We start from the raw sequence: 22,262 nt of genomic DNA, 5'->3' as shown, positions 1-22,262 counted from the left end.
CTGGGGTTTTGATTTTAGAAAACTGACAGAAATGCCCCGAAGCTTTGTGGAAATATCCAGAGAATGTGCTTCCCATTAAGGATGGCAAAGGGCCGGCCGTCACGAATGTCGCCCCCAGCCTGGGGCGAGCAATTACATTATAATAGTCCAAAAAGTAAGAACCTATAATTTTTTTGTGAAGTATTTAAAATTTCTTTATGCGAAAATTTGGTAATTCATCGTATTTTCAAATAAATAAATTTCTATTAATAATTCCTATAATAAAACAATTATTAGACGGACATAATTAAGAAGCATTTGAAGTTCAAAATTCAAAACTATAGAAGATCTGGAATCTCAAACATATTTGTAGCAAAGTTAGCATGTAAGTTAAAATTTTGAATAATTTAAGTAAATGATATTGTCTTTTCTACAAATATAGCAATCAATAAACAACATCACGAATAAAATGGCATACATAGAGTGAGCAACATAGATGTTTTGTAGTTTTAAAGCCTTAAAAAGGGAGAAATAGGCCATTATTACAATTCAAAGCCATAAACATTCACAATCCAATAATAAAATAAGACATTAGTAAATTAGAATTTAAAAAACTTAGGAATTTTTTAAATTGGTGCTCTAATTTTGGTAATATAAACTAATTTTCTGAAACATAAAATTTTACATTTAACACACACTCTCTCACACCCTTATTGACTTCACATCCTCCCTCTCTGCCCCCCCCCCCCACCCCTCTCTCTCTCTCTCTCTCTCTCTCTAACATGCACACTAATGTGCCATCTCTTTATATCACACAAACTCTCTCTAAAGCACACTCGCTCTCACACCCTTATTGACTCTTTCTCTCTCTTATTCCCCCGCTCTCTTGCCTCCCCCTCTTTCACATCCTCTCTCTCTCTTTATCTCTTCCTTGAAGAATTTTAGATAAAGAAATGAACTTTTGAAAAGATAATTGTGCCTCACACTAATTTGTAGTGGTTCTATTCATTGTCTATACAATGGTATAATCCACATTTGTCTATCTTGTTATAAGCAATATACATTGTCCTATATTGTTTCATTATCCTCTCAAAAGGAAAAGGCAATACACTTTCCTATCTTATAGCAATACACTGTCCTATCTTATTTAAATTTTATTTCTATCACTCCCCCTCAAACTCAGCTTAGGAGGCATTTGAAGCTCGAGTTTGAAGCAAAGATCTCAAAAAATATATTGTGACAAAGGCTTGGTGAACCAATATAGGTGCATAAATCAGTGGTTGAACGGCGAGTGTTTGGACACCCAGCCCAATTTGCCTTAGAGAACGCATGTAATTCAAGGGAATTGGCAGATAATATTATTATACCACAAGACTGTGTACCATTGAGAAAACGAAGAATGCGCTTAATTGCTTGAAAGTATGTAATTGTAGGGGCATGCATAAAGGCCGTGTTATGGTATTGTATTGGAGGACACCAACAATGCTCAGATAAAGAGATGGATCACGAAATAGATCAGAATTCTCACGAATATTATTCTTTATTGCCATTGGTATTGAAATAGGTTTGGCACCAAGCATCTGAGCACAATAAAAAAGATCCCGGGCATATTTGCTTTGTGAGAGAAAAATTCTACCTGAAAAATAAGATACCTTGATACCGAGAAAGTAGTGAAGAAGTCCAAGATCTTTCATTGCAAATCGTCTTCTAAGTTGGACAATCAACATAAAGGGGAAGGATAATAGTGCCTTGAGTAGTGCGAGAAACAAATACAGATAAATCAATTATATTGCGATAAAACCCCAATAATAATAAATAAGCACCAAATCGATCAAACGAGGCTCATGGCGCTTGCTTGAAACCATATAAAGCTCGTCTTAATTTACAAATATGATTTGGATATTTTGAGCTCTCAAATCCATGAGGTTTTGGATGCTCTGAAATGTCAATTGCTGTATAGAAAAGGGGTATTCGATGTTTTAAAAAGACAAAATAATTAAAACACGTGTTGAGACTCCAATTAAATGCTTTACCAGATGACAACACATTCAAGGCCAAATTCACCCATGCATTCCATATCATAGAAAATACAGGTTTTTTATATTATATACTAGGAACGGAATAGTTCCAGGAGTTTAATTCCCTGTTACAATTTACATTGACCAAATAAAACGATAAAAGCTAAATAAGGCCAACTACTCTTGATTATAGCCTTAAGACCTATACATTGGTTTTTATAAAATAAGATGTACAAACATATAAAAGGAGATAACATCGGATGGGATATCAGCCCATATACCTGATCTATAGTAGGGATGTTAATCCTACATCGTTTTCCCTATCAGAAAATGGGCCTCAAGCGGCAATCTCAGATCATGTAATCGATTTCTTTCTCTTTTCTCTTTTCTCTTTTCTCTTTTCTCTTTCTTCTCTCTTTCCTCACTTTATCTCAGTACTTGATCAACCTATGAGATATATTCTCTCAAAGAGAACCTATCTTTAGGAAAAATATGTGAGCCTTGTTCTCATCTATTCACCTAGCTTTTATAACCTTTTTTAGGTGCTAATATTCAATCTTTATTTGAAAACCACAAAATATCATCTCCATCGTTGATTTCTTGTTGATGTTTATCCTCTTCCTCACCTTCACGTTGGATCCTTGCTTTGTCCTTATCTTCTATGTGAATGAGAATTTGTGAGCTAATCTTCTAGTTCAAATGAACGAATTTCATGGATTTGAATTTTGAACTCAAGGCTTCATGCGAGTTTTAAAACCGCTGGTAAATCTCTCAACCCCAATCTCATTCACAAGCAAACTTTGAATTTGTGCTTATCCTATATGGTCAACCCTTAACCATTCGCGAATTTAAATTCACGCCCATCTGATGTGGCCAACAATCTTTCTTTTTAATTTTTAAATATGCAATCTTGCAGATTAGTTGAGTTGTCTAAAGAGAAAAACTAGGATATATCCTCCTTTTTTATTACTCGTCGATTTACCTTTCTATTTGCCCCGCTGAATATTTTTTATTCTTCTTCGTAGAATATTTCCACACCTTTTAAGGGTGATTGGATCGAGTATCCAACGGTCTTGATTTCTTGGAAAATTCCTCACAGTAAATGAGAAATTACAATATCATAAGTCGAATATTGTCATGCTTGGAACGCACGAGACATGTGGCTTTGAAGCTCCACCCCTCGAGCTATCCAACCTTCGACCAATACGAAACTTAAAGAAAAAAAGTTATAGCATTCCGACATGGTTTCTTGAAAGTCTCAATTTGGTCCCGAAGGCATTGAGCTTTGGGGTGTCAATTAAGGCATATCCGAACTGATGGTGGATACGGATATAGGTTAAGCCACGTCTAAACATCGCCCAAGTCATATCACCCTTGGACCTTAAGGCACATGAGGCCTTAATATATTTAGGAATTCACCTCAACATATTATGACGAAGTTTCCTTTATGCTCCATCAGTCAAAGCCCCATTATTTCAACAGACAATGGATCTTTTTAAAGAGTCACATCACATCTCTCCCATAACTCCTCCAGTATCCAATGGAAAGCCATTTATGTACCAGGGAATATGTACATTCTGGAACTCTGTCTCAAATAGAAACATCTTCATGATCTCTCATTATTGATCGCAACTTATAGCTTATGTGCATAACCAATGATGGATGCCAACATTAAACCGTATCTATTCCTCCACATATCACATGGATAGGCATACATAAAGCTTTAGGAGTATATGTATCCTAGAACCTGTCTCAAAAAGAGATGGCTTCACCATTTGTGTCAACCTTGAATATGTCTAGATGACGGGCTTTTGGCACTATCAATCGTGGGTTAGGACTTTTAAAGACTAATCGATGAGTCAAAATTCCCTTAGGCATATCAAGCCTTTCAAATGATAGATTTTGATCATATCATATATTTGCATCACATGAGGTATTTCATTAAGCCTCGTATGAAGCTTGGTTGTCATATCATTATCAAAATCCATCTGGCCCTCGTATGTGACTGCAAACACACCCAACATTTTATACTATAAATACATGTTCCTTAAGAAAACCATGCAGGAAAGCATTTTTCACATCAAGTTGTTTGATGGGTTAGTGACGCACACTAGCTATGGTGAGTATAATATGAATTCTAACATGCTTAATAACATGACTGAATATTTCGGAAAAATCAATTCCAACAACTTGATTTGTATCCCTTAGCAACTAATTTGGCCATTGAAAGTCTCTCGAGACTACCATCAGACTTTAATTTAGTCTTATAGACCCAACGACAACCAACAATATTCATATATGGAACGCATGGAACTAGCTTCCAAGTTGAGTTAACATGCAGGGCTTCCATTTCTTCTTCCATTGTACGATGCCAACCCGGATAACCCAAGACAGACTTAATGGTTTTAGGTTTAGAAGGGATAACTTCAAAACCAGAAGCAGTTGAGATTGCTGCCATGGATGGGAGAATACGACATCTTCAAGTACCATCTTGAGATCTTGTGACCATATGATGACGAGAATGCTCATAGGCTGGTAAAAGATTAGGTTGAATTGTTTATTGAGTAATAATATTTTTAGCACCATGACTGTGTGTTACATCATCCAGAACATCTTGGATTGGTGTTGCAGTGGTGACATCTTCCTCTATAAAAGAAGTCGGAGAGTTATCAATGGTAACGGGCAAAGCTAGACTTGAGGGACTAGATACATCAAGGGCATCCCATATAGGTAGTTTATGTGGAGGTAATGAATCAGAAGATGAGGGAGTCTGTATGTTAGGCTCATAACACTTTGAACATTTTGCATAGGTAGACAACTCCCCTTGAACCTGAGCATTATCAAACAAAAAATTGTGGTTAATATAAGGATATATATTTTCATCAAATACAACGTGTCTAGATATAAACTCTCCTTGTGGGTCGATGCAAACATTTGTAACATTTATGATGCATATTGTAACTTAAAAATACACATGGAAGAGAATGATGGCATAATTTATTTATAGCAGTGTTTGAAAACTCGCCGAGTCGAGCCGGACTCCCCCGGTTCTACTCGGGAATCGTATGTTATCGAGCCGGTTCCACGAAAAAACCGGGAATCGCCCGTGTCCAGAGAGAACCGGGCAATTCCCAATAGTGAATCGCAAGTTTCACCGAAAAAATATGTAATTTTTGGGTTAACACGTGTCCGCCTCACGAGAGCAACACGTGGCTGCCTCACGGGAGCAACACGTGGTAACTCACCTCACATGTCTTCCCCCTTGCTTTTCTACACACACATTGGAGTATCAATTACAAAGAACTTTATAGAGAACCAAGCGACACTCATCATTCGATATGGGACAATTCCCACAAAAAATCATTAAAGCAAGATGTTTGAATATATATTATTATAGAATCAAATAAAATCACATGAACCGATGAGGCCGTGTTGGTTGACAACACGGATTTTGCGGTGGACTTCTAGGGTTTGAACCCCTTAACGCACAACCAAAAATTGGATGTCTAGGGTTTGAACCCCTTAGCGCACAACCAAAATTTTTTTGAGTTCAAACCCCTTAGCGCACAACAAATTTTTTTTTGAGTTCGAACCCCTTAGCCTTAGCGCACAACAAAATTTTTTTTTAGTTCGAACCCCTTAGCGCACAACAAAAAAATTTTTGTTGTCAAAAAAATAAACAAAGGCAAAAAATACTGTTGTAAAAAAATAGAAAAAATATAAAATAAAAGGCCTTTCAAGATAAAGATAAAAAAAAAATACAACATTTTTTTATTTTTCTTGTAAAAAAAATACAATTTGTTGTCGAAAATATAAACAAAGGCAGAAAATACTGTTGTAAAAAAATAGAAAAAATAGAAAATAAAAGGCTTTTCAAGATAAAGATAAAAAAGATAATACAACATTTTTTTATTTTTTCTTGTAAAAAAAATACAAGGTAATATAACAAGTATTTCTTGCAAAAAAATAAAACAAAAGGCATAAAAAAATAAAATGTACTTTGGCAGCATCATTTTTTTATTTTTCTTGTAAAAAAAAAAAAAAAGTAATACAACAAGCAAAAAAAATGTAGTACAACATTTTCTTCTTTTTTCAAAAAAAGAAGAAGAAGATAATCAACAAGTATCATATTTTTCTTGTAAAAAGAAATAAAAGATAACACAATAAGTATTTCTTGTCAAAAAAAATAAAAGGTATTTCTTAATGCAACCTAGGAATAAATGGTCTAATTATATTTTTTATTTTTATAACATGATGGTCTTTAACATAAATTTAGTAATATTAATTTAAAGATATGATTCATACAATGAGGCCATTTGAAATCTCTCTCTGTCTACTAACAATCTCTTCCACTAATTTATTCTAGAAACCTAAAAAATTAAAGAAAATTGGTACGCATTCTAATAATTTCTATATTGATAACCAAATCTTTTATTTTATTTGTTAATTTTTGTATTATAAATCATGTAGTGTACTATTTTTCTTACAATTGTCAATAATACATTTTAAATTAGATGATATTATAAAATATTTTGGATTTATTATTATTTATATAATAAAATAATATTAAAATGTTGTTGGTATATAATATTACAGTTAGTTAGGTTGTAATAATTTGGTTTTTTTTAGCGGATTAGGGTTTTAGTGGCCAATTTTTCATCGATTTAGGTAACTCTTTATTGTAGTCTATATATGGTTATATACTTAATCCATGATAATTTTACAATTTCTTTTGTGTTCCGTAAATTTAATGGTCAACATAAGTTCATATAGGGAAAGAACATTTCAATATTCATAAATGAAAACAATGAAAGTTAATAATGTAGTACCCCCATTTCTTATTGGATTCCTAAACAACAACATTTATAATGAATTTTAATAATTTTTTTGAATTTTTTTAACGCTTAATTTGAGCTATTCGGCCCGATTCCTAATCCGGATCACCGATTCGACGATCCAGATCAATTTTTGGGATGCCCGATCCAGGTCACCGATCCGTTTTTTAAACCACTGATTTGTAGCATAGCCTCGAGGTATGAAAAACACCGACAACCAAAAATCCGGAGTGAAGAATAGTCTGATACGCAGCCAAATAACAAAGAATATGGTGAATCCATTCGTAAATTGATTGAGGGAATCTTGTTTATTAGAATGCCTGCAGTATGAAAAGCTTCAACCCAAAACCATTTAGGAATTCCAACATAAAACAACATTGTAAGACCCAATTCTATAATATTTATATATTTCCTTTCAGCTATTCTATGTTGTTTAGGGGTTCCCAGACATGATATTTGTTGCATAATTCCATTCTCAATAAGATGAGCAATGAATTCTTTCTTAGCATACTCACCACCCCCATTACATTGAAAAATTCAAATTCTTTTCTCAAATCTCCTTTCAACCACACGACGAAATTTCACAAATGCAGAGAAAATTTTAGATTTTCTTTTCAAATGATAAATCCAAAAAAATCGAGTGTAATCATCCACAAACCACATAAAAGCGATAACTCTGATTAGATAAATTGGAGTAGGACCCCATAAATCTAAATGAATCTTAAAAATAGGTTTTGTAAAGGTCTTATCAGTACTACTAAACAAGAGTTTAAAATTTTTCCCATCTAACAACTAGCACAAACATAATGAGATTTATTTCATGCATCAACATTAATCAATTGTAAATATTCTACGTAATGAACTACTTTATTTTGAGAATGTCCGATTCGTTGATGCTACATGTCTTTTGATGTTTTCTTATTTCAGTTAGAACGGTTCCTTCACATCCTCAAGTACATGAAGTTCGCCCTTTCTATTCTTGCTGGCTAGAGTTCTCCCCGTGCTCATTTTCTTAATCCAAAATCTATTTGATGAGAACTAAAATATACAAGGAAAATCTTTTGAAAACTGACTAACAAATTGTAAATTCTTTTCCACCTTTGACACAAAAAGAACATTAGAAATATTAATTCTATCACACCCAACATCGATATTTGCACCACCACCATGTGAAATAGTCAATTGTTCACCATTGCTAACCATGAGGGCGAAGGTTTTGCAGTTTACCTAGGTCTTATGTTATATGAGTTGATGCACCAGTGTCTGGGAACCATTTTGAGTCTTAAAAATTTGGTAGTCATTGCAACAAGAGGAATTTTTTTTGGTATATATAATTGAATTGGTGCCAACACTTTAATGCAGTATATCTAAATTTTTTACAAATTTGACACTTTTTCTGGGGTGTCTGAGCTGATTGCTATATCTGTGAATCTTGTTAGAATATTTGATTCACATGTTGCATAGGTATACCACTATTTTCTTGGTTTCTTTGAGGCACACCACGTCCCCTATTATTGGTCTGGAATGCTTGAGTAAATCCATGTTGAATCTTGTTAGAATATTTGATTCACATGTTGCATAGGTATACCACTATTTTCTTGGTTTCTTTGAGGCACACCACGTCCCCTATTATTGGTCTGGCATGCTTGAGTAAATCGATGCCCCAGAGAGTTGAAAACTAGTTGACCACCAAAGTTGTGCATGCCTCTACCTCTGTAAATTTTAGTACCTCTGTTAAGTCTAAAATTTCTATGTTGTCCAGTAAAAGCCATATTCTGATTTGGGCATAGGTATTCTTCAAAGACATGAGGCTGATTTCTAATCTCATGGCTTTGAAGAAGTATAATTTCAAAATAGGAAGGAATCAAATGCTTTAAGCATAGTGGTAGCAAAACTTTTATATTTTGGACTAACTCCATTAAAAAGCCAAAATACCTTATTTTCATATGGTACAGGTTTTCCAATGGCCGCTAAATCATAATAAATATTCTTGAATTTACATATATATTTTGAGAATATTGAATTTCCTTTCTTATATAGTTGAAGTTGTTGAGTAAGTTGGAACTCCCTAGCTTGAGAATTACCTACATAAGCATCCTTCAAAACTTTCGATACTTTTGTAGAAGTCTTAAGGCCAACCACAAGACTAAGACACTCTTTTGATAGTGTCCCTGTGATCCAGGCTTTAAGAAACATATTGAACTTTAGCCATAATTTGTAATCTGGGTTTTTTATTTCACTTTTACCACCAGGAGAGGAAATATTTTGACTTGATGTAGGGTAATCACCTGTAATAAATCCAAAAAGTTGCTGACTCTCAATCAATGATAGTATTTGGGTTTCCCATAATAGATAGTTCTTCTGTGTTAATTTAATTGACACCAAATTTCCTATGTTAAGGGTCGAGGGATAGAGATAGTTTGCTATTGAGGATATAGTTTTCTATTGAGGATAGAGTACCCATTCGATCGCTAAGATCAAATACGGATCTCTAGCCTTATGGATTTAGAGAGAGAAAGATAAAGGGTGGCCTTAGAGATTTTATGAGGGGAAGAGATAGTGGGTTTCGATGGATATAAAGAATGTGAGAGTGGTGAGTACTTTTAGATGGATATTGGGGATGTGAAAAAGTAGTGGGGAAACTAAAATAAAATAAAAACAATTGTGAATGGCTTTGACAAATATGAGAAAGATAGAAAACCTAAGATGGACATATGAAGTATTGGACAAGAATAGATGGGTTTCTTTATCTTCAAGTTTTATGAAATGCTATTAACGATCTCTTGTTGTTGCAAAATCCAGTAACGTTGGATATTATGGAGCTCCTTTAATGTTGTAACGCCAACCATCTAGAAATAAAAAAATAAAAAAAATAAAAAATAAAAAAGGAGGAGGTTTCTACCTGCGTCGGATTGAGAGAAACTATTTCAAGATAGAAGACCGAGAAGATCGGTGATGCTTTGATACCATGAAGAATTTTAGAGAGAGAAAAGAATTTTTGAAAAGATAATTGTACCCTACACTAATTTGTGGTGGTTCTTTTCATTGTATATATAATAGTGATACAATGGTATAATCCACACATTCTTATGTTGTTACAAGCAATATACATTTTCTTATCTTGTTTTATTCTCCTCTTAAAATGAAAGAACAACTAGCAATACACTTTTCTATTTTTTTTTAATTTTATTTTTATTAATCCCAACCCAACCCACCCCACCCCCACCCCCTCCCCCTCCCCCTCATGCCCTCATTTAAAGCCCCCTCTCTCTCTTTACCCATGCCCCCTGTCCTTCTCTGATGCTCTTTCTCTCATGCAAACACTACATACCTCTCTCTTAAATTCTCTCCATAACTTATCAGACTTTCTTGCTATATTTTTTTATTCAAAAAAATTGGGAAACTTATCGTTGACTGAGAGTATGACCCTTGTTAAAGTAGAATGATGAAACATAATTTGTGTAGCACACCCAAAATAGTTTAGATAAAACTAGGATGATGATGATATATTCAATTTCTAAAAATCGGAATTTATCTTTTCTAAAAGATGCATTAGATTATGATAACCAGATCCATCCATATAAAGTTTCTAAAATAGCCCTCAATTTCTAGGACATGTACCTTACTTTACCTCTATTTATAGGGTCTGATTTTATTTTGCGACACATGGCCAACCCTAAAGTTCAGCTTGGTAATTTAGTGTGTGTATGTGTGTGCGTCTGTATATGATTTGTTAAGGTACTTTCCTCACCATACTCAACAAATATTGATTTAAAACCCAATTTAAATTTAATCAAATACAATAGATAAAATTGTGATAGGACTTTTTGTCCTTTAAAAAATTAGATTTGAGAAAGGGTTCCCTATCTTGCCTCATATCTGAGTTGTGCAAAAACACAATATCTCCATCACCTAATTTGGTCTTCCACCACTGGAAGATCTCCACACTCCCCCCAAAAGCTTCCAATCTGGTCTGCTACGTACGAGATTTCTCTTTCTCTATTAGTAAATTCTAGATCTCTCTTCTATTGCTTTTCTTTTACCCCATCCATCTCTTTCTCTTACCCTTGGACCTGTTCTTCAAAGTTACCATCCCTTTCTCTCACCCTTGGACCTATTGATTAAAGCTCTTTCTCTGGTTTCAGGACTCAAACAATGATTGATTCGTGATGTTGGTGTTAATCTGTTTGAGTAATAAACTCCATTTGTCATCCTTTGTAGCAATGTGTAGTGGTTGTTTCTTGTACATATATCAATATTCTCTCAACATTTCTCTTGAATTTGTGTGCATTTTTACTATTTCTTCTTTACTTCATCCCAATGGTTTAAAAACCGGATCGGTGACCCGGATCGGACTTTCAAAAAACCAATCCGGATGGACGAATCGGCGATCCGAATCGGGAATCGGGTGAATCGGTCAGAATAAAGCTTCAAAAAAATCCGAAAAAATTATTAAAATTCATTATAAATATTGTTTTTTAGGAATTCAATAAAAAATGAGGGTACTCCATTAAGAATTTTCATGTTTTTGAATGAATATGCGAATATTGATATGTTCTTTCCCTGCATGAACCGCCATTCAACATTTAATTTACATCACACAAAAGGATAAACATAGAATTATTATGGAATAAGTATATCAACATACATGGACTACAATAAAACATAAAATTAGTAACATACGATCTAAAAATAAAATGATAGACGACGTTGTTGTTCTTCTTGGTCACGCTGGTGCCATTGATTGAATTCGTTTGACAATTCATTGATTCGATCTAAAAACGAATCATCGATATTAGCCGGCGTCTGACTATTCCCAAATCCCTGAGTGTTAGTGTTTTGTTGTGTTTCCAATCCAAAATCCCCGAAGCTTGTCCATCCTTCATGCTCACCTGCACTGTCGTGCTCATCCCTACACTGTTACTGTTGGGACTCGATATGTGAATAATATGGCTGGGATAGGGTGGCCTCAGAATCATCATCTCTCTCATTTTCTCTTAGATCCCCTTCCCACTCTCCCTCATTAGGTGCAATATCACCGACATATTGTGGATACATTGGCTGGCTGCTTCCTCTTTCATGCTGCTCATCACTTTCTTCAATATCTTCATCACCGATAGCCTCAAGGAACGCTCTCTTGTGCAACACTGGCTCCTCCTCTTCTACTACCCATTGGTCTGCTGTGTCTGTGACAAATATTGTGTCTAAGTCTATCGGCTCATAGTCTTCAAGCTTCCTTCTTATTTGTCGCTCTCTGAGGTTTAAATTATAATGAACGCAGACTAGTTTATGAAGCTTCTCAAAAGCGAGTCGATTCCTCCTAGTAGTGTGCAACCATTGGAACGTACTCCAGTTGCGCTCACAGCCAGTAGCAGAACATGTCTGGGAGAGCACCTTGATTGCTATCCTCTTTAGGTGAGGTGCATCAGTACCATATATCTCCCACCATTCAGCTGGATTAAAATGTAAAAAGCATTGTAAGGGCAAGAACAATTCATAAGATTACATATATGAATAAACAAAATATTAGCGAGGGGATAACCTGGATCCATCATAGTTCGAGAATTTCTGGCAAGTCTAGTTCCGAAGGATCCTATAGCATCCCTATACATAGCAAGCTAAAACAAATATATTACGTTTTAGTGCATTATTCCTCACAAATATAACAACTCAATGAAGTTCTTACCCAAACAATAAATAATACCTCTTGTATTGCTGCTACTTGGTTTCGATGGCTTCTCTCCAACCTTGCAATAATGTATCTGACCCCTTCCATAATCTTGTGGGGTTGTTCAGGTGTCAAATAGAAAAATTTTGGGTTGAAGTAGTAACCTAAAAAATATATAGGTAGAAAAATATCATTTACAATTTCATAAAAAAATGATTTAAACTGAAACATTGTAATGATGTAAATATATATTTACCAGCATAATGAATTGGACGTCCAAATTTGGTGTTCCACCTCTTTTCTATAATCTCGATCACTTTGCTAGCAAAATTACAGTTCTCCCCAATAGCTGATTTCGCCCTCTCAATACCTTCATAAAGGATACCCATGGTAGCTTTCTTATCAGCATCCACAATTCTTAACACCGTGACCAAAGGGGCATTGACCTCTACAACACTGGAACATCGAGACCGGAACAGCCTATTTGAGATTATGTTATCCACTTTTATACCGGTACTGGACTTCGAGAGGCGGTCATTTAACCACTCTTCACAAGTAAACAATCTCTTTAATGCACCTTCAGATTGTCGAATGGAGTCCACAGCTAAGTAATCGGTCGCAAAGCGGGTTATGGCAGGCCTGATTATCTCTTTTTTCTTAGAGTGTTCTCTAAACAGAAATAATATTTTAGAGTGGTTGTATATAAATCTCGACACCAACCTTGCTTCATCTAGAGTCTCCTTCACAATTTTGATCTCACCGATTTCCTCTAACATAAGATCGATGCTGTGTGCAGCACACGGGGTCCATACTAGATGCTTCCTCTTATCCATCAACTTGCTGCCCGCAGAAACACATGCACGCGCATTGTCCGTAATAAACTGGACTACATGCTTATCTCCCACCTCCTCCACTATCTGATCATATAGTCGTACGTAGAAGTTTGCATCCTTCTTCGTCCCTGATACGTCTTTGCTAGACAAAAAAACTGTACCTTTTGGGGAATAGGCCAAGAAGTTTAAAAACTCCTTTTTGCTAACTTTATTCAACCAACCATCACTCATGAGAGTAATTCCTGTCCTTGGCCAACTCTGTTTATATTCTTCAATCCACTTTTTAACTTCCTCTACCTCTTCATCTAATATTGGCCCACTGAGCTCATATGCCGTTGGGGGTTTTACCCCGGGCCCGGCTCTCTGGATTGCACTAACCATAGGTGGAAAATATGGGCTATTGGCTGCATCAAAGGGAATCCCTTTATCGTAGAACCATTTACTAACATATCTCCCTAACATGTTTCTTGTACCTTTAACCATGCCTTTTAGGGTCATCTGTTGTGACTTAGGCTTTGAGAGAAATGGGTCTTTACGACCATGACCTACAATATTGGCACTCGTACGTAACTTAGAAACAACTTCTTCAACAACTGATTCTCCTTGATACATATTGCCACCAACCCCTCCATACATATTTGAGCTGGGCCCGCCATACATGCTCGAGCTGGACCCGCCATGCATATCTGAACTAGGCCCACCATGCATATCGGAGCTAGACCCACCATGCATGTCTGAGCTAAACCCACCAGGCATTCTAAACCCACATTCCTCTAATATTGTTCATGTAAACTCAATCTTGTGGCTATGTCCAGCTCATTATTATATTGCTCTTCTAGGTCATAATTATATTGCTTTTCTGTATCATTCCTGTTTGATGGTGTATATAAATTAGCTATCTCTTCATTCATCCTATGTTTGACAATTTTTTTACCTTTGCTAGCATTAAGAATTGCCACCATCTGTTTTTTTACATTACTAGGGACACTAGTGCATGCAGAAACTTCTCCCTTAACCCCTGCCAAGTGTTGCTTGAACCTATGTACCCCACTACTTATCACTCTTTGACAGTAATTACAAATAATTTTGTCTTTCTTGTTGGGATCACGTCTGACCCCATGTTGCCATGCAGGGTCTTCCGTAGATCTTGACATGATTCAACTGTTTTAAGATGTAAAAAGTTTAAATTAACCTGATAGTTCAAAAAGAAAAATAATCACCATATGTAGTGATAATATGTTGCGGTAGTTCATGTAGTCATATTCGTTGTTATTTGTTATTGCAAAATACCTTTTTTGACAATAATATTTTCGTACATATCAATTACAAACATTTAGAATAATACAAAATGCAAGCTCCAAACATGGCTACAACTCAATTATCAAGAACATACATTTTTTGCATTAAAAAATTAATAATAAAAACAATTCTTCAAAGAGCCGGCTAACATCAGTCATTCCAACTAAAAAATCCATGAACAATAGATAAAAAAAATACAGTTTTGTATTGAAAATATAATAACATGCATTTTTTTGCATAAATAATCCATCAACATACAATTTTTTCAACAAAAACTTTAACAATAAAAATTTAAAATATGGTCTAATACCTCATGATAATTAAAACCTTGTCACGTTTTTCACATCTTTTCGGAAAATCATCATTTTTCAAAACATTCGATCATGGAAAAAAAAAAAAAAAATCACAGCAAACTCAAACAATAAAAATTAAAAATTGGGTTTAATACATCATGATAATCAAAACTTTATCACGATTTTCACATCTTTTCGAAAAATCATCATTTTTCAAAAAATTCGATCATGAATAAAAAGAAATAAAAAAAAAAAAGTACAGCAAATTTTCAAAAAATTCGATCATGGATTTAAAAAAAAAATTAACAAATTTTCAAAAAGTTCGATCATGGATTAAAAAAAAAAATCACAAATTTTCTAAAAATTCGATCATGGATTACAAAAAATTCGATCATGGATTACAAAAAATTCGATCATGGATTACATAAAATTCGATCATGGATTACATAAAATTCGATCATGGATTACATAAAATTCGATCATGGATTACAAAAAATTCTATCATGGGTTACAAAAATAAAAAATAAAAAATAAAATTCGATCATGGATTACAAGAAAAAAAAACAAACATTTCGATCATGGATTACAAAAAATTCGATCATGGATTACAAAAAATTCTATCATAGGCTACAAAAAAAAAAAAAAAAAAAAATTGTTTTTCACAGAGTCGTTTTACATAAGCGATTTTAACTAAAAAATTCACCTCTAAGTGAATAAATTACATCCAATTGAGTATATTTTCTGATAAACAACAATATAAGGAATCAAAACCCTAAACTTTTAACACATTATTTCTAATATATCATGAAAACAAAATCAAAAGGCGGAAAAAAAAAAAAAAAACAGCGGAATTTGGTTCCGCAGATATCTCACTGTTCATATCAAATTTCTTGCTGTAATTGACCAGATTACGTAAAATTGAAAATTTTAAATCATACTAGACACAATAAAGATTAAAAACCCTAATTATTGAACTCATTATGTTCAAAATATGCCTTGAAATAAATCAAATGGCGGAAAAAAAAAAAAACCCAAAGTTCTTACCTGTTTTTGTGAACCGAAGCCTTCAATCTCCAAAAAACTCTGTTTTTCTCAACGATTATCACAAATTAGTAACAAAAGGTTTTGATTCATAGCTTTAAGATCAAAATGCCTACAAATTTTGAAAGATTCATGCCCTATTTGGCATGAAATTTCAGAAAAGGCGGAAACCCTAAACACCGAATTTTTCGTGATCCAAAAACAACCATTTTTTCCACCATTTAATCCTTGAAAAAACTGAATAAAGCTGTTTACAGCCTGCAAATCAGATCACATGCCAAAAAAAACAAGAAAAATGATCAAAAAATGACAAATTTCAAAGAATCCAGTGAAGAACACTGTGCAACCCGTGTTCTTCACGGACTCGCCGATTCCGCACAGTGAATCGGCAAGTCACTGTGCGGAATCGTCCGGTTCTCTCTAGAACCGGACGATTTCCGATTTTTAAACCGATCCGGTCCCTTTTCTCAAATTCTGAGTCGAACCGGGCGAGTCCGGTTCGACTCGGCGTTTTTTAAAACGCTGCTTCATCCTTTTGGTTACAAGGGGCCTCATTTAGTGTGATGGTAAAAGGCTCGGGTAGCCAGTGCAAGAACATACATTCGAGTCTTGAGAGTGGCCATTTTTGTGTATAAAAAGCCAAAAGTTAGGACCATTTCTAGCCCACCCCTACTAAAACCCTGAGTAGGCGGAACCAACTTTCGGTCATGGTCCTATTTTTTATATTATCATGCTTCTTTTAAAAAAGAACTACCAATACACCTCAATTCAATAGATCAGACTTTCACCCCTTTCTCAAGTTCCTTTTCATGAGAATGCCGGAGAAGTTTCTTCTCCTTCGGCTTGCCACTAAGAAGAAGAGTTCCCCCTGACGAGCAAGGGCCATCGATTTTTTTCTTGGACCCAAAAAATCAGCAAAACAGTGATATGTTAGTGCATGGAGTTTGAGATAACTCTTTGGCAGAGCCTAATCAAGCCCTAGAGGAGGCTACATTGGAGGACATACAAGGTTTACATCTCTTGAGTGTTACTCAGGTAGACATAGTTGATGCCAATACTAATTTGGAAGTGCAGCAAGAGGTGGTGCAGAAGATACTGAAAAGGAATATGAACCCCTAGTTAAAGTCCTAGAGGGTATCAAAGCTAATATTGTCAAGGCCAAAAGTGATGCTCAAGGGTCGAAAAAGAATAAAGCGAAAGGTAAAAAGGAGCAGAGAAGTCATAGCATAAGGGCAAAGAGAAGCTTGTGCAACTTACCACTCGCATCTCATCCAGGGTGGCTGCTTGTGGTCCAATAACGGAGGCAGCATTGTTATCATAAGTGATGACAATAAAGGGATTTTGGGTGAAGAAGACAATAGCTCTACATCTGCAAGTGAGGAGGAGACAACAATATATGGTTTTTTTTCTGATTTTTATGAAAGATCGTTAGTTGTAATGCGCGCAGCTTGGAAGATGTCACAAGAAAAGGTGAAATTTTGATGATTGTGAAGAAAGTAAAACCCAATGTATTAATTTTGCAAGGAACTAAACTCTCAAACCCTATTGGTTAGTTTGCTAGAGCCATTTGGGGTGGTGGCTCTTTGCAATTTTTTGATTCTCTACCATAGAAGGCATTTTTGAATGAAATTTCAGAAGCGGTTAAGTAGTTTAGTTTGTCTTGGTGTGTGGATAGGGATTCAACTTGATTTAATGGCCTAATGTACCATCCACTATTTCATCATTGAACTCTAATATAAGAGAAATTCACATTTTTATTGTTCAACATGAGTTAATACACATACTAATAAGTGAATCACAATTTACTTGGTCCAATAATTGTGTTAGTAATATAATTATGTCAAAATTGGATCGGTTTTAGTGTGTCTTTCTTATCTCCCGTATGTGTTAAAGCATTACCAACACTCTCATGAGACGATACACCCATTTTGTTTCAAATAGAGAAGAAAGTAATAGATCTTGAGCCATTCAGATTTGAGGTGGGATGGTTGGAGGAGAATGAGGTTGTCAAGATGATTAACAAACATGGTTTATACTGTTGTCATTGATTGGTATGGATATCAAATATCTAATTTTTTTTGGAAAATACAAAATCAGATTGATGAAACACTTCAAAGAATCTAGGCCTTGGACTAGGAGGTACAAGAGCATTTGGTCATTAATATAAAATAAGAAGTAGAGAGCAACAATGAATACCTTGCATGAATATTTTAGAATAAAGGAGATTTATTGGAGCCAAAGATCAATGATAAAATGGTTGAAGGAAGGTGACTCTAATACTAAGTTCTTCCAAGCTATTATAAGTGTGAGAAGGAGAATAATGATATTTCGGTGTTGATTTTGAAGGTATTGGAGATGAGGATCAGGATGGGTGGGAGAGTGTGATTATTGAATAGTTTGAATATGTTTTTTTTAGTGACAAGAAATTTAAGGGGGACTTCTCCAATTCTCCTTTCAAATCATTACCAGAGTATCTAGCGACATAGTTGGAAGTTGATGTCTCTAAGGAAGAACTTAGGCTAGTAGTTTTCAGCTCTTTGAAGACAAGACCTTGGGGCCCGATGATTATCCTCATGGTTTTTTCTCAGAGATTCTAGTATTTGGTTAAGTGCAATTTGCTCTTAATGTTGGAAGAATTTTTCAAGAGAGGTATTATCAAATGGTACTTAAATTTTAATATTTTTTGTTTGGAATTTGAGGTGTGTGCACTTCTAATAAACTCATACCAAAATAAAATATAAAAAAAAGTAATTACTAAACATAACAAAAATACCTTTGAAATAAAAAATTGGTATAAATATCTCTTACTTTTCTTTGTTATATCATTTTTTCTATTAAAGGTAGAAAAAAAGCAGTTGGAATATGCGATTCATTGCCGAGAAGACATTTCCTACTCAAATTGTTTGACGATCCGAAATTCTAAAACCCGGTATTTTTAGACCTTGCCCCATATGATCAGAAGCCATGTCACTTGGTGTCCTCGCTTTTTGTTTTGACTTTACTTATGCCAGGAACAAATGAGAGAATATATCCTATGCTCCCTCAAGAGCATAGTCGAGAAGAGGTTGTCTAGAAAGTCATCTTTAAAAGATATTTGTAAGTACTTTCTCTCTCTATCTTTTTAAGGAGTCTCTTTCCCTCTGTCACCTTCCCTCTAAAGTCTCTCTCTCAAATGCCGTTGCCAGTTGCCTGGAGTAAATCCATCCCAGCCATTCCACCAGCTGTAAAGGCATTCATTGACTACACACAACTATGATCAATATAAAGGGGGACCATATTGCATATGCGCGTTCACATCATTTGGACCCACATCAACACCGTCCATGTCATTTATGGAGGCCTAAAACCCAGCCAAGCTTCTTTGTTAACCATTGGATGAGCTTTCACACGGGGGATGTATCTTCTCAGACTATTAAAGGTAGCAAGAGGACATTTGAAGAAGAGGAATCATAGATTTTACACCATCGATCTCAGTTTAAAGCCACAGAGATGGCAAGGTTCTTACAGGATCTGAGCGGCTGCTGCAATGTCTGCTTCAATGGTTTCTTCGGTATTTTCATGGTAGGATTCGCCCTTGCCATGATATCCATCGCTGTTTTTACATGTGCCGATGGTATGGAAAAAGGCGATCAAAACCCCCGTCAGCATGGTGGTGGTTGTGGCGGTGGTGGTTGGGGCGGCGGCGGTGGTGGCTGCGGCGGTGGTGGCGACGGCGGTGGTGGCTGCGGCGGTGGTGGAGGAGGTGGTGGCTGCGGATGAATTTGTTAAAGTTGGAAAATCTCCGTCTGTATTCGTGTGCATGTGTGAGGGAACATGATCAGGGATGGAGAAAATCCGCTCTTCAAGGGCTGAGAAAAAGAAAAACATAAAAAAAGGATCGTGAGCACCGTGAGCAACCATTGTATATCATTCAGTTGGAGGGCATAAACTGCCAAAGATACCTTTGTTTTTTCTTGACAATATGTACCTTCTGGTTTTTATGTGTATCTAATGTTATTTATTTCTGTATATATTGAATTTGATATATTATTTAAGGAGAACCTTTCTATACTTTCCCTAATTTATAGTAGTCATATCCTTCTGCTTATTCAGCCATTATATCTGAATGAACGGCTGAAATGAATCCAATTACAATATCATGTCTCTATGTTTACTTTTAATTTTTTTACAAAACATTTTGACACTTTATTTTGGACGTCTACTCTTTTTTTAAATTCCGATAATATACAAAAAAATATTTTCAATAAAATAAAAATAACCACAATAGCCCTAAAAATTTTAGGGGTATTTTGGTCATTTATTTTATTAGAAATATTTTTTTTAGGTGCACCCCATTGAGATGATGACACGTATCAAATTTCATATTCATATAATTTGTGGAATTTTAAAAATAAAATACTTTGAAACGTCGGATCTAGATCAACGGTCAATAGCTTATTTGATCTAAATTGGACGACTGAATGGGGGAAATATAAAACTTCTATATAGTAGGAAAAGTATAGAAACTTTTCCCATTATTTAAAAGGCCCTTATTGAGAGAAATCGCAAGAAATTTAATAAATCTTCATGAATTACATCTCTCGATATTTTTGTTATTGTTGTGAAATCATAATGTAAACTAAAATTGAAACAAACGAATGAAACCTTCCCACGAAATTGGCTAGGCAATTGAAATGCCTAGAACAAAAATTGAAAGCAGTCCAAGCATGGCAAGAAAATATGTGACACTTAAAGGGGCAAATAAAGTTACTTAATGATTTTGGAAGAAAGGAGCACTAACGTATTGTTTGATATGGTGATATCTAAAATAAGAAAATCCCATATTATGTGGGATTGGGATTCATATTGATAAGTTTTTTTAAAGCTAATAGAAATTTAAAAAGGTTAGGACTCTTAGGTTTATCTCTACGTTCTAGAGATCTATGTAATAAATAAGAAAGAATATGTGTGCTCTATTTGTGTCACCATATGAGAAATGTGGTTTCCTCTAGAGAGAAAGGCAGTGGTGTCCTATGCATGAGAGGCCAGGCTAGGTGGCTTCCTTTAGAGAGAGAGGTAGGGGCATCATGTGCATGAGAAGCAAGACATCTCCTTAAAGAGAAGAAAGCTCATTTAAAGAGAAGAGAGCTTCATGTGGAGAGAAACACTGTGATGGTGCATCCTGTAGCTTGAGAGACTGGTTTCTTGTAAAGATGGTGCTTCCTGTAGGTTGAGAGACTAGTTTCTTGTAAAGAATATGTGTGCCCTATTTGGGTTACCATATGAGAAAGAGGGGCTTCCTCTAGAGATGAGAGATCGGCGGTAGTGTCAATCAAGAGAGCAAGTTTAAAAAGGTTTGCTTGACTGGGTTTTGTCAAGGATTAAAAAAGATAACTCTACGTCCCAAAATCTATAATGTAACTTTCATTGGTATAAGTGGATTTTAGTTTATCGTACCCTTGGATGTAACCCTTTTTGAATGAACCACGTAAATCTTTGTGCTATTTGTGGTGTGTGTGTTTTATGATTTATTTATCGTATTACAGCTCATACTCTTGCTTATTTTATTTCTAACTGGATAAGTATATAATCTTGGTGGAATCCAACTTTTAGGATTCTTGTTTCTGTATCTAAAGGGGCCATTAAATCCTAACAAGTGGTATCAGAGCATATAGTTTACTACAAGGCTAGTGGTTGTATATTTGGTTGAAGAAAAGTACATGACAAAGTATGCTAGTGTTTATTTGAGGTGGAGCAATATGATGGAAATCATTATTTTTTCTACAAGAATGATAAATGAATATATTTAGCAAAATATGAAGAATTTAAAAAGCTATCCAATGGATGTTGGTATGGTGAGCATATGATTTTTATATCAAGGTGGAATTGTTGGATGGTGATATCCAAAATCATACACATAAAGAAATCCTATATTATGTAAGATTGAGATTGATATTGATATTTTCCTAAAGAAAATAGAAACCCTTAATTGTGAACCATGTTTATCTGAAAAAATGAGTAGAAAACCCTTTGGTAAGGTAGCTAGATCTTATGATTAATTGTCTATTATTCATTCTGATATTTGTGAGATCCAAGTGAAACTTATACCTTAATTATCTTAAGTGCAACTAATTAGGATTATCAAGTTCTCACCAAATAGGAGATTATATGTACTGAGCTGAGCTAAACCTGTCACTAGTCCACTAATGACTCACGTGATAGGATGTCATCGAAGCATTCCTATAATTTGATAAAAGATATTTTGAAATTAAATAAACTTTGTATATCTATACTATAGAAAAACAATTCTGACAAGG

The sequence above is a fragment of the Amborella trichopoda genome, chromosome 4, assembly GCF_054954075.1.
Source record: "Amborella trichopoda isolate Santa Cruz 75 chromosome 4, AtrichopodaSantaCruz75HAP2 v2.0, whole genome shotgun sequence".
Lineage (NCBI taxonomy): Eukaryota > Viridiplantae > Streptophyta > Magnoliopsida > Amborellales > Amborellaceae > Amborella > Amborella trichopoda.
Note: the sequence above shows the minus strand (reverse complement) of the source record.